This window comes from Pinus tabuliformis, chromosome 4_1, assembly GCF_031772625.1.
Source record: "Pinus tabuliformis cultivar Carrire ecotype Pingquan chromosome 4_1, CPIR1, whole genome shotgun sequence".
In the NCBI taxonomy this organism is placed as follows: Eukaryota; Viridiplantae; Streptophyta; class Pinopsida; order Pinales; family Pinaceae; genus Pinus; species Pinus tabuliformis.
In genome coordinates, this window is record NC_142303.1 from 55,042,907 (window position 1) to 55,056,881 (window position 13,975).

Consider the following 13,975-nt stretch of genomic DNA (forward strand, 5'->3'; position numbering starts at 1 on the left):
GTTTCATTTCCTTGGATGAACTTCAACCAAACCCAAAGGTTCTTGAGGTGTAAGTCCCTTTTCTTGAGTCGTCTAAGAAGAATAAAGCATTACGGACAAACCACCCTTACACTTTGTGTGAAATGTACAAACATTACTCACATCACTACCCTTGTCTCTCACATTTTTTCAATACCCTCATCATTCTTCGTGAAATATATGCCCCTCGTAGTGGAGTTTCTACTCTACTTATAACCCCTAGCACCTCTTATTTGCCAAAGCAAGGAACCAATCAACCCATAATCATGATTGGTCCCCCTGATGCAGAGATGGTAGAAAATATCGTACATATCCTTTATTTTTCTTCATCAGTGGGATTGACATCTTCAAACTCCTGAGAGCATTTGACTATGTGCCTTCAAAAACAACTTTTGTATTTGAGGTCGCTTCAATTTCAACATCTATGGAACTTTATTCCATTACTCACCAGTGTCCCTCCATAGACATTACGCATGTGAACCATGTATCCCATGATGATGATTCAAATAACACTTCACCATCTACATCATGTGGTCCCTCACAGTGTCATATTCCAATATTCCACTCAAATGAAGACATTATGTAGTCTATGACCACACCAAATTATCCATGGAGTGATATGCATCATCAATCTTATTTTTTCCCACAAAAATCATGTCCAACTAACCAATATGTTGTGGAATCCAAGGACTTTATTCATATTCAAGTAGATCGGTTCAAAAACCCCTTACTTCGAACCCATGAATTCGACTCACATCCACCTTGTGGTCATTGCATTGTTGCACAATGTTTTGGTAAGGGGGCGCCCATTTTTTAGTGTCTAGAAGAAGATTCTCCCCAACCCTCCTATTGCATCTAGTAGTGTCGACTCTAGTACCACTATTCTTCCCTATCTTAAAAAACTTCTGGAGTCCTATATCACTCCAAATCACATTGGGGATAATCCACTTAATCATTCCTACATCTCACTTTGAGAGCCCAATCCCTTTGACATTTCTGTTATTTAACCCCAATTTCATCTAAGTGAGTATTTGTTCACTATAGCCCAAGGCACTCCTTGGTATGGTATGGTAAAACCACTTTGCGAACCCAAACATTTTATCCCTTTGACTCACACATGCAACACCAAGCGAGATTAACAATCAACCATTTCCAATGTCCCATTGTATTCATCCCTTCTTTCCATCAGAAAACCAATCCACAACCGATGACAATATGCCAAAAATATGCATACCATCTTATAGTCTCATCCTCTACAAAGTGTTTGGATTCCACTACTCTAAATACATTTGGCATGTCCATATCATGCTACATACACATCCAACAGGAGCATCATTCCTGCCTTTGCATACCTAATCAGTTCTCTCCATCACTCATTGGGCTCAACATCTCATGCATGGGAGCATGATGGCCCTTGGCCCATTTTTCTTTTTTATTATTATCCACTTTCAACCTAGGCCCTAATGGTTTAGGTAGGGTCGATTATGTTCTCATTACTTAGGTAGCTTGTCCTACTAATCTCTCCAACATGCTATCTACATAATGTGTATAACTAATAATCAGTACCTTATATTGAAACATTCTACTGTATGTAATGCCTCACTTAACGCCTCCCCATGTTATGCAACCAGCACATAAAATAAAAGAAAAAATAGATCAACAACTTGAAAAATAGTCAACCTCCTTTACATCACATATGTTGTCACTCACTGCATTGTGGGTTTCATTTGGTCAAGGTTGCCCAAGAGCAGTGAATTTTGGAGCCACTTTCCCAAGCCACCAAAGATCTCAGAGCTTGATCAGACCCCTTCAGTGCCTAATGCTCAGAAAAAGCTTTCCAATGGTATATAGAAGTCCAAAATGGGACCCCTGGATCAGAAGTTAGAGCAGGTTGAAAATTGCCTTGGAAAGCCTCGAAAACCTAGAAAATGGCTAAGTATGAGGAAAATCTCGCATCCCACAAATCGCCGGTCATAGCAGTCCCGCAGTCATAGAAAAATCCAAAACTTGCGGGGGACAATCTTGTGATATAATGTGAAATCGTCGAGGGAGGGCTAAAAAAGGCTAACAAAGGAAAGCATGAAAAAACCAAGGCGAGTGGCCCCCTCTCTCTCCTCCACATGGCGCGATCCCGCACTCTTGCAATCCTGCATCCTGTATCTCAGTGACCCTGCAGTCCCGCAGCTCAGCACATCAGCGGATCGGCGGGTTCTAAACTTATAAGACCTTGCAGGGGCTGATTTTGCGATATAATGTAACATCGCCGAGGGAGGCAGAAAAAAGTAACAAAGGAAATGTGGAACAAAACAAGAGCGAGTCGCCCCCTTCTCTCTCCTCCACATGGTGCAACCCCACATCCCGGCGACCCCTCAATCCCGCAATCACAGCAAACTCCAAGACTGTGTAGGCATTGATTTGCGATATAGTGTTGCATCGTCAGGGAAGGGTTGAAAAGAGTTAACAAAGGAAAGCATGGAAAAACAAAGGTCGGGCCGCCCCCCTTCTCTCTCCTCCATGTGGCACAATCCCACACTCCCACCATCCCGTATCCCGCAATATCGGTGGATCAGCGGGGTTTTCATTCTAAGACCATGCGGGGGCCAATTCTACAATATAGTGTAAAAGTTTTGGGAAAGGTCGAAATTCATTAACAAAGGAAATGCCTGCCAAACCAAGGCAGATGGCCCCCTTTCTCTCTCCTCCACGTGGCAGTACGGAGGGTGACATGGCCATACGAGAGACACATGTCACTGAGTTTTAGCGTTTTCAGGGGTGAAATGGGGCCATTTCTGGGTGCCACATGTCACCACTCACAGGGTGACATGTGGCAATGATGACGTCACCCCGCAGTTCGACGATCATAGTGGTTAAGAGGAAAAGCTAAAGGTAGAAGGCCATCGAGCGCTGGGATGCGGGATTCCAAGTAACAAAGGGAAAAGCCCCCCCCGATGCGATAAGTTATTACGACATGATCTATAAGGATCTCGCGTCCAAACTGTCGGCCCAGGCTAAGGAAAAAGGTGAAGGGTCCCCCTCTCTTGCAGTGCGATTGCAATGTCTTAGGTGGGCCCAATCTTGCAGATCAGTGATCGCAAGTGTCTGGGGAAGAAGCTTAAGGCAAAAGCACAGTAAAGCACTGATATGCGGGATTTTGCGATACAAAGGAAAAGGCTCTCAGACACAAGTCTGAAGGCCTTAGCGCCTGAAGGCTAAGCCCCTGATTCCAACCCTCGGTCATATGAGGAAAGCCACACAAGGGGCTATAATAAAGGGGTCTAGGGGGAAATCAAAAATCCCTGTTTCGTCTGTTTTAGAGGAAAAAAGCATGCACCTGCAAGACTGTGTTGTTACACTGGAATGCATATCACCCACTACATCAAGGCACTGATAGTGCAGTACAGAGGTTTAATGGGCAGATGGGTCGGCAGCTAGAAGACTTAAATGGAGCATGGCGCAACATTGGAGCAGTACACGGGACTCAGGAAGATTAATGGCTCAACATGGAGCCCCATCCCTCTACATAGCAAAATACCGCCAAGACAGGCACAGTCGATCCAGCCCCTGCTTCACAAAACGAGGCATCCTAGAAGTAAAGGCAGAGGCGACAAGGTTGGTTGAGCAGCACAGGAAGCCATACCGTGAACAAATTACAGCCTAAGGCAGAGGCAATCATAGGATAGACACAGAGGCTTTCATTTACTTTTATGTCTGGTTATTTACTTATTTTTGTCATGTAACATGCCTTCGTTCCAAGGAGGCATTTAATTCTATAATATTTTTGGGCCATAGAGCCATTCATGACTGATACAGTGAGTCGACCTAACCACTAAATTTAGACCATAGATATTTTTGTTGTAATGTATGTTCTTGCTTCCCTCTCCAGATAAATAGGAGAAAGTAAGACTTAGAAAAGGTTCATAAATTCTATAGAAAACATTGCATGTTATTTTTAGACTGTATCTCTTTGTAATACAAATCTTTTTCGGAATATCAAAGAAACAGTGGTGATTCCCCCTTCAAGTATTACAGTGTGTGTTCCCTTTGTCAATCTCATTTTATGTTCATCTTTCCTCTCAGTATTCATGCAAATTATCGCTGCTAGAAATGTTTCAAGCTTCCTCATAGATTTATTTGTATTGATATGTGAATGCAAATCCCTGTAATTATATCACAAATTCACTTATCTCAATATTGTTGATGCATATACCTATGTAGGTTATTGAAATCGTATATTTAAATCTACAAAACATGAATCATAATGTTCAGCCCCTCCTTCATCCATTATTTTTGCTTGTAACTCAAATAAGTATAGAAATCCTTAATGCCTCAGCTCTATGTGTTAAGTGTAGAATGTTTGAAGCATTATGCTCTATGTGATGAGTTGCTCTTTCTCTTTGTCCTCTCTCATCCCCTCTACAAAGTCTTATTAAGTTGTAAGACCTTGAAACACTCGGCCTCCACTCTTTTTATGCTTATTCTTGAAATCTGAACCTGAGGAAGTACCAGAAATCCATGTTTTATTACTTTGGATAAAAGAACCAACCCATTCCCCATATATATATATATATATATATATATAAAACATAAGTGATGTCTCCAGTTTCTTGTAAATCAATTAAAAGACACCAAATTAGATGTGCCCAAACACTAGTTTTGTAAGCAATCCAAGGTTGTCTCTGGGAGCTATAACAACGTAAATGAACAATTCTTGGATGATACAAATGATAAGACCTCATTGATATATTTAGGACTCTGAGGGGTCACAATATAATCAAACCCTACATAACAATAATCATGTAAAAGCACAACAATAACAATAGTGGGTTTTTATGGGGCACAATAATAACATTATGGGGGATACATGGACACAACCATAACAATAGGGGGCTACACTAACAATAACAATAAGTGGGGTACACTAGTATTATAGGGACCTAATATGCCACTTTCCTTCAAAAAAGTGTTGTCCTCAACGCTTAAGTAGTTACGTATGTTTTTGTATAAAATTATCATCATTTTCGGATGTTCTGATACCACATACTATGCATCCAGCGTATAACATAGAAAAAAAAGATATATTAACAATTCGAGAAATATTTTGTTTGAGGAGGCAACCTCCCTTACATCACATAAATGAACAATTCTTAGATGATACAAATGATAAGACTTCATTGGTATATATAGGAGTCTAAGGGGTCACAATATAATCAAAGTCTACATAATAATAATAATGTAAAAACGCAACAATAACAAGTGAGTTTTTATGAAGCATAATAATAGGGGGTTACACCAACAATAACAGTAAGAGAGGTACACTAGTATCATAAGGACCTAACACCCCATGTTTGACTTTGTCGGTGGGGATGACTCTAGAACTCCTTTGATAATTCATTCCCTCATCATTTTATGCTTTGATTCTTCACCAAGAAACATCTTTCCATGAAGCACTAAGGCCATTTAAATTGAAACCTTTCATATTTGTCACTTGTACTTTAACACCACCTTTTCTTTGCAATTGATGACTCACATCGATTTTTGTCATGAATAACCACTATTTACTCATGCTTATAGGGTCCCCTTTGGGCCCAGTTCCTATGGCATTTCCCATATAAGCAACATCATTATGTTCATGGCATTTGCATATCATTCAATGGATACCACCTTAGGGACCCCCACACTTCGATAGGTGGATCAACCCATCCATATTTTGCATTTGCCACCTATTGAGTGTGTGTTCCTTACATGAGCACTCTAACACACCATTACCCCTTTGCATTTTCATGCCCGTGCTATTTAATCTCCTTCAAATTGGGAGTTTAGTTTGTCTTCATACCAAAGCCAACTAGCATCATTTACATTTCTCATTTTCATGACGACAAATCATGTCCCTCCATACACCCCCCTCCTCTTGGTTTACCCTGGGGGATTTATACCACTTGTACTTGGTTCGATCAATGTCAACATCATTGAGTCACCCTTGTTTAGAGCATCAGTGATGAGTCATCATTATGTCCCATGGAGTCTCTTTGGAATCACAATGAGCCCTATTACAATATGTCGACACCTTAGTGTGGCATACCCATCTTATATCGCTAATATTTGACCTCCATAGGCCCTGATCCATCCTTTGAAAAACTTATGTCACTGCCAAGTCAACCTTGCATGTTATGCTCTCACAAGGGAAGTCGTAAGCCTACCCATCAAACCTCTCTACTTGTTACCCTTTTGTGTCAATCTTTGTCAATGACATGTACTATATTTCGCATTTCACGTGCCTTGGTTGAGGACTCATCATTACCTCAACTTATTCCTGCTTTGTCAACTACAACACATTCATTCTAGGAGAGTGCCCTAGAGGACGGTGTACCTTGGATCCAATTTCTTCATTGATGAATGCCCCAAATCAAGCAAAGGGAAACATCATGGGCCTTTGATTTGGTTGTTTCTCGTGTGCTCTACTATAGCACATTGCCCTGCGATCAAGAATTATACCCTTGATGTTCTAATGCTTCAATAGATTGTATCAGCGTTCCTCGAGCATGTGTGAGATATTCCCCACCTCAAGAGGGGATTTCCCTTCAAGAGGCTTCCCACATGTCTGGCATTCAACAATTCATGATTTGGTCTCAAATGCACATCAATAGATTTGACTAGCTTGATTACGCCATTGACAAAGTCCACTACATGAGCCTCCTTTTAATTGGCTCATTCTGATCTTCAAAGCCCTTTCATGTTCAATAGACCTTCTCCAATTGTGATCCCCCCTCATCGGCTTGGTCCTATGTATCCAGCTCAATAATAGTCATTATATCGATCCTAGCCCTTTTGCTCCAAGCACATGTATATAGGACTATATATTTCATTCTATCATTTTCTAGCACAATGATGTCAACATATATACTATAAATTCTTTTGCTCAAAACCACTTTGCTAGGTACATCATTATTTTTTGTACTCAAGTTATTTCGAAGAGTATGGAAGTGTCTCCCCCGCCTCATTAAATCATTGCACTAAGAGGCACTCTCCAACCCAATATAGAAGAGATGTAATGTCTTGTCTTTTCATGTAAACATTATTGGTTTTCAAACTATAGGTTTTGACAAATCATGGTTTCTTCCATGGAATTCTTAACCCATGGATTTTCCCATGGTATTCTTTATTGTAACCTATTTAAAAGCATAAAATTCCAATGAATAAATTTATTATACAAAATTCATCCATGATACATTAAAATATTTAATATAAATATATATATATATATATATATATATAATTTAAATACCTATAAATGAGAGACCCATTAAACACTTTAACAATAACTATAGTAAATAATATATATTAAATTTATAATTGAAATTCAAAAATTATAAATAAATAAATCAAAAAATAAACACTAAAATTTATAAATGGATTAATAATTAAAAGCTATAGTATTTTTTTATGAAGATATTGAATCAAGTTCAATGAAATGGTTCTAGTAAATAATATATATTGCAATTTATAATTGAAATTCAAAAATTACAAATAGTCAACACTAAAATTTATAAATGGATTAAAAAATTAAGAGCTATGACATTTTTTTATGAAGATATTGAATCAAGTTCAATGAAATAATTCTATTCAATGTTTTTTTATTCTTTCTTATTTCTTTCACACATTTTTAGCCTTAGTTCCTCTATCTCATTACACCATCTACCTTTCTTATTTCTTTCACATATTTTTAGCCTTGGTTCCTCTATCTCATCACACCATCTACCTTTCTTATTTCTTTCACATATTTTTAATCTTGGTTCCTCTATCTCATCACACCATCTACCTTTATTCTTTCTTCTTTCTTTCACACATTTTAAGCCTTAGTTCCGTGTACCTCATCACACCATCTACCTTTATTCTTTCTTTCTTTCACACATTTTTAGCCTTAGTTCCTCAATCTCATCACACCTTCTACCTTTCCTTCTTTCTTTCACTCATTTTTAGCCCTAATTCTTCTACCTCATCACACCATCTACCTTCTTTTCTTTCTTTCACACATTTTTAGCCTTAGTTCCTCTATCTCATCACACACCATCTACCTTCTCTTCTTTCTTTCACACACTTTTAGCCTTAGTTCCTCTACCTCGTCAAACCATCTACCTTCTCTTCTTTCTTTCACACATTTTTAACCTTTACCTCTACCTCATCACACCTTCTCTTCTTTCTTTCTTTCACACATTTTAGCCTTAGTTCTTCAATCTCATCACACCATCTACCTTTCCTTCTTTCTTTCACACACATTTTTAGCCTTAGTTCCTCAATCTCATTAACCATCTACCTTTCCTTCTTTCTTTCACACACATTTTTAACCTTAGTTCCTCAATCTCATCACACCATCTACCTTTCCTTCTTTCTTTCACACATTTTTAGCCTTAGTTCCTCTACCTTATCACACCATCTACCTTCTTTTCTTTCTTTCACACATTTTTAGTCTAAGTTCCTCTATCTCATCACATCATCTACCTTCTCTTCTTTCTTTGACTCATTTTTAGCCTTAGTTCCTCTACCTCATCAAACCATCTACCTTCTGTTCTTTCTTTCACACATTATTAGCCTTTACCTCCACCTCATCACACCATCTACCTTCTTTTCTTTCTTTCACACATTTTTAGCCTTGGTTCCTCTATCTCTTCTTTCTTTCACACATTTTTAGCCTTAGTTCCTCTACCTCAGCCAACATAACCTCTTCTTTCTTTCTTTCACACAATTTTTAGCCTTAGTTCCTCCACCTCATCACACAATTTTTAGCCTTAGTTCCTCCACCTCATCACACCATCGTTAGCTCCTCTACCTCATCACACCATCTCCAATGCCCATGGCCACTTTTGTTAAAGCGTGCAACACATTTGTAATTCATTTATGTGGCTCGATTTCAGCTTGGGTTCCTTTGCAACTTTTGTTAAAGTGTGCAACACATTTCTAATTCATTTATGTGGGTCGATTTCAGCTTCAGTTCCTTTGCAGATGTGAAATGGACTCTCACCCCAAACTATAAAGTACATGCTCATCAACAATGAGCATCACATCACAGCAACTCCGGTGGCTTCCAAAAACTATTTCAAACCATTTCAGCCATAGCTTCACACTTGAATCTTTTAGCGTATCTTGTGTGATTGTATTTGATTCATTTGTTCCATCTGGGTTTTAAAAGTTCCACCTGAAGCGAGCCTCACCTCCATGAGCATCACATCATGGCAACTCCAGCAGGTTCCATAAACTATTTCAAACCATTTCAGCCATAGCTTCACACTTTAATCTTTTTTTAGTGTATCTTGTGTGATTGTATTTGATTCATTTGTCCCATCTGGTTTTTGAAAGTTCCAGCTGAAGCGAGCCTCACCTCCAATTGCAGATCAAAAGTTTCATTTCCGCACTCCTAGCACTAGAACAAGCTTATCACACCATATGCCAAGTAATATCTTGTTCAAAATAAGAAGTAAAACATGGAAGCAAAATTTGATGGCAAGCGTGCGTGTCACCTTCATAGTTTTAGTGCATTGGTATTTTGGAACATATCACCTGCAAGACAAAGCGAACGAAAAGGAGAATTGCCAACCATCTTAAAAGAGCGATGAAATCCGCAAGAGGCGTACTGATAATTAAAAAGAACCTCCGCACACGCCCCTCATAAGAAAACCCCTCCTCATTCTAACCACCCTCCTGAGGATTAAAGGTCACTTTATAATGAAAAATACCCCCGTCACACACCCCTACCCATTCTAACCCTCCTGATGATTAAAGGTCACTTTACAATGAAAACACCCGAAAAAACATCTCTTAAGAACACTCGGAGGAATCAGAGGAAACTGATGAGAGAGTGGGAATGACAGAGGCCTAAAGATAAAACGAAACATTGCTCTTGTTGGGATCAACTCTCTCAATTCCCTGTTTGAAGCAAGGATCTTTGTTTGACAGTTTCGAAAAGAAAAAGAAAAATTGATCACATTGAAAAAAGGATCACATTGCTCTTGTTAAGATCAAGCAATCCTCTCAATTTCCTGTTTGAGGAGGATCTTTGTTTAAAATTTAATGAATAAAGGATCTATGCTTGAAAATCTGCTAATCCCAAAAAAAAACACCCAAGGAAACCTTGGGAATAAGATTTACCAACAATCAAACAATCCAAAGAACTATTTAAAAACTATAGGTCAGATAAAAAAAAAATATGACAGTTATTAATTTTTAACTTTAGGTTTGATATAAGCATAGATGTTGGGCTCGAGGCAGGACTTTTAAAATGCATATTTACACTAACAAGAAACCAAATTCATTCAGGAAAAATATAAAAGAAATTCTTTTAAAAACATAAAGTAGCTGCCAAATTGACACCAAAACGACCCCCTGTTTTAGTATAGTATTATAACAGAATTAACTTTAATATTTTTGAATAAATAAAATTTGAATATTGACTATTAATAATCTTACTTTAGATTTTAAGGTTAAATTATGATTGACGAATGATTTTTGTTATATTCTTAAGAATAATCATTCAACCCTATAAGTAATTATTTATTTTTGAATAGAAAATATTGAACTAATATGGATTATTTGGCCATTAAAGGAATAATACTCTTGGACCTTATCCTTAATTTTGGCTGTTACTTAGGATAAGAAACTGTTTAGTTAGTGAGTAGTTATAGATTATTCAATAAGCATTTATTATAGGTTTAATTACCATTATATTTAAATAATAAAAAACTAACCTACTAAGGGCCATTAAGAAATTATTACCAATTATCCATTGTAACTAAATTATAAATAGTACCGCATTATTACATAATAATTAGATAGAAATTGAATAATAATAAATCAATATTATATGATGACCATGTAGATAATTGAAATCATAATGAATTCAATTATATATCTTTTATTATTAATAAATATATTATTAATAATAATTATTTAGTAATATAATAGTAATAAAGCAATTAAATAATATATATAATGACCATTATAATTAAAATATTCTCTTAGTAATGTTATTAATATATCTAATTTTAAATTAATTTATTTATATAATAATTGAATAATATTGAATATATATTATATAATGACCATTAGAATTAAAATATTAATATTATCCTTGAATTAACAAATAAAATCCTTCATTTACCTATTTTAACTATCTCTTCAAATATTAATTGTTATTTGAGTAGTTTGACCAGGTTCATTAGGTCAAACTAGCCGTTATCCTATAGCCGTTGGAGTCTCTGCACACCCTATTTAATCGAGCTAAGCCTGATTCGATCTTCATCTTGTCCTGACGATGAACCACACTTGTTGGTTCGAAACGCGTCGACGATGAACCACACTTGTTGGTTCGAAACCCGTCGACAAACGATTGATTATGTGATTTTGCCGAAGATTATTTAAACAAATATTTAAATAATTACAAGGCTTGCAACACTGAACAGCCCAACTAATTTAGCACGCTCATATGGCATATCTTTCACTTTTATGAGGCCAGCCAAGAATAGCAAAGCAGCATTTAAAGAAAAAACACAAAACAATTCAATCCATCCAAACATAGACACAACATTTCCCCAAACCCTTGAGAGGAAAAACCCAAAACCAAAAAAATCACTGGTCAAAGCTAACGGAAGAAGCATAACTCAGGATGCTCTCCCTATAGATTTGCTGGTATAACTTTTGTCCCAAACTTTCCGGTTTTCAATTTCATTTTTGACATTGAAAACCCCAAATGATGAAAACATTGCAGTAAATGAAATGAAGAACAGATAGCCAAAAAATTATAAATTAGAAAGCACTAGAGATGGCACCGTGGAATAATAGCATATCATGACAGAATGATACACTAGAACTGCCGAATTTATGTGTCAACATATAAGAATGACATAAAATATGAAAAAGGATATGATAATGTAGCTGCCAAATTGACACAAACCAGATTTGGGAAATAATCGGGTTTGCAACACTGAAACAGCAGAGAAGTTCGATTTAGCACATGCATAGGGCAGATACTTCATTTGTATGTCAGACCAGCCTTGTGTTGCAGCGTGCTGCATCCCAAAACCCAAAACAGAGAAACGAATACAATTCCAACCGCTTAATGCAAACCCTTAGAGCTATCGACTACCTATACTGCTATAAAACGATAAACCATCCATCAAGCACGCCGCCTCCATATAAACACAAACCTATCCCTCACCAATAAAACTAGTCCCTTCAAAGAATAAACCCTCGCTAATAACATCTTATAGCGAGCCCTTGCACATACCAGTCTAGTTGTATCGGTAAAGAAATCTGCACAATTTAAATGTCTTTTGAAGTCCGCAATGTGGACAAATTAGGGTTTCCCGTCTATTTATCGAGGTACAGAAATCTGCACAATATAAATGCCTCTCCAAGTCCGCAATTCGGAAAGATTAGGGTTTTCCATGGTGCCGTCGATCTACTCTGAAATATGTGACACTGGCTTTTATTTATAATAATAATATCTTAAAAAAAAAAATTAATTAAGACTAACCTAAGTACCCATGAGAGATTTGAATCAGTGACCTATCCCAAGGAGTGTCTTAATAGCACACTTTAAATGTTAATAAAAGTATATATATGTACATTTTTACTTTAAAGTTACAATAAAATTAAATATTAAATTAGTGCAATAAAGTTCTTTGACATATATTTTGGGTGTTATGGTTAGCTTTAAAAAGATTTGATTACGAGAGGTTTCATCTCTTTTTTTTTTCAAATAATGGGAAAATTTAAATTTATTTTTTAAATAATGGGAAAATTTAAATTTATTTTTTAAATAATGGGAAAAATTAAATTTATTTTAATATGTTATGGGAAAATTTAAATTTATTTTAATAAGTTATCTATTTATTATGGTTTTAAAAAAATATAATTGCATATGTTTTTAGTAATGGTAACCTGGTTTGTTTTTTTATATTTATCGATTTTAATTTTAAGGAATATGTATACCTCATTGTAATAAGGTTCGAAGAGTAGCCAGTCATTAACATAATATTTTTACTTTTGCTAAGTTTTAAGTTATTGGTATATTTGAATTGTTAGATATATTCTTGGAATTATAATGGCAATATGAAGATTTGATCATGAGTCTTATCCCAATTTACTCCAACATGTTATGGATTGACCATAATTCAAAAAAACTTTATAAAGGTATAATGCCATGTAGGCTTTTTGGATGTATTTATTGTGTGTGGTAGGAGGATTGTATCCAAAGTTTCTAGTGGACACTCCACACATCCTCACAAACCAAACTAAGGCTATCAATATTTCTTGCGCTATAGCTCCATTAATGCATGATCCTCACAAACCAAACTAAGGCTATCAATATTTCTTGAGCTATAGCTCCATTAATGCATCGAGGCACTATATGTCACCCCTTGACATATAGTACCCTAGAGCATTAATGGAGCTCTAGCTCCAGAAATATTGATTGCTCCAAACTACTCGGAATGATTAGAAAAGAGTCCAAAAAGTATTATACAAGTATAAGGAGAGAAAAGGAGTTATAAATTCACAAAAAACAAAAAAAATTAATAATAAATTAGCATTAGAAATTCATAAGGTGAAAGGCAAATTGGAGAAAATTTAAATTAAATTAAAAATAAATAATTGAAATTAATGAATTGGTATTTTTATAATAAAATAATAGAAATTTATAAATAATAATTATGACAAGAGGTTCCCTCTATCTTATCCTTAAATGTTTTGCCTCAATCAAATTACATAAAAATAATAATAATAATAATAAAATAAAGTTAATAATTAAAATAAAATTGAGATAAAATAGTCAATTTATTCCTATTATCATGATGCACCGAGAAAAAATGAACATTAAAAATGTAGAAGTCAAAAGAAACATTGGAGAAAATTTAAACTAAATTAATAATAAATGAACATTAGAAACTAATAAGTCAAAAAGAGCATG

General features: G+C 35.9%; 1 non-coding gene across 1 annotated transcript; it reads right to left on the reverse strand.

Annotated features, from left to right (window-relative positions):
* Positions 1-11,932: 11,932 nt before the first annotated feature.
* LOC149174123 (small nucleolar RNA snoR134) lies at positions 11,933-12,077 on the reverse strand. Its single transcript, XR_016258978.1, has one exon. It is a non-coding gene; the product is annotated as a small nucleolar RNA snoR134 (small nucleolar RNA).
* Positions 12,078-13,975: the final 1,898 nt, after the last annotated feature.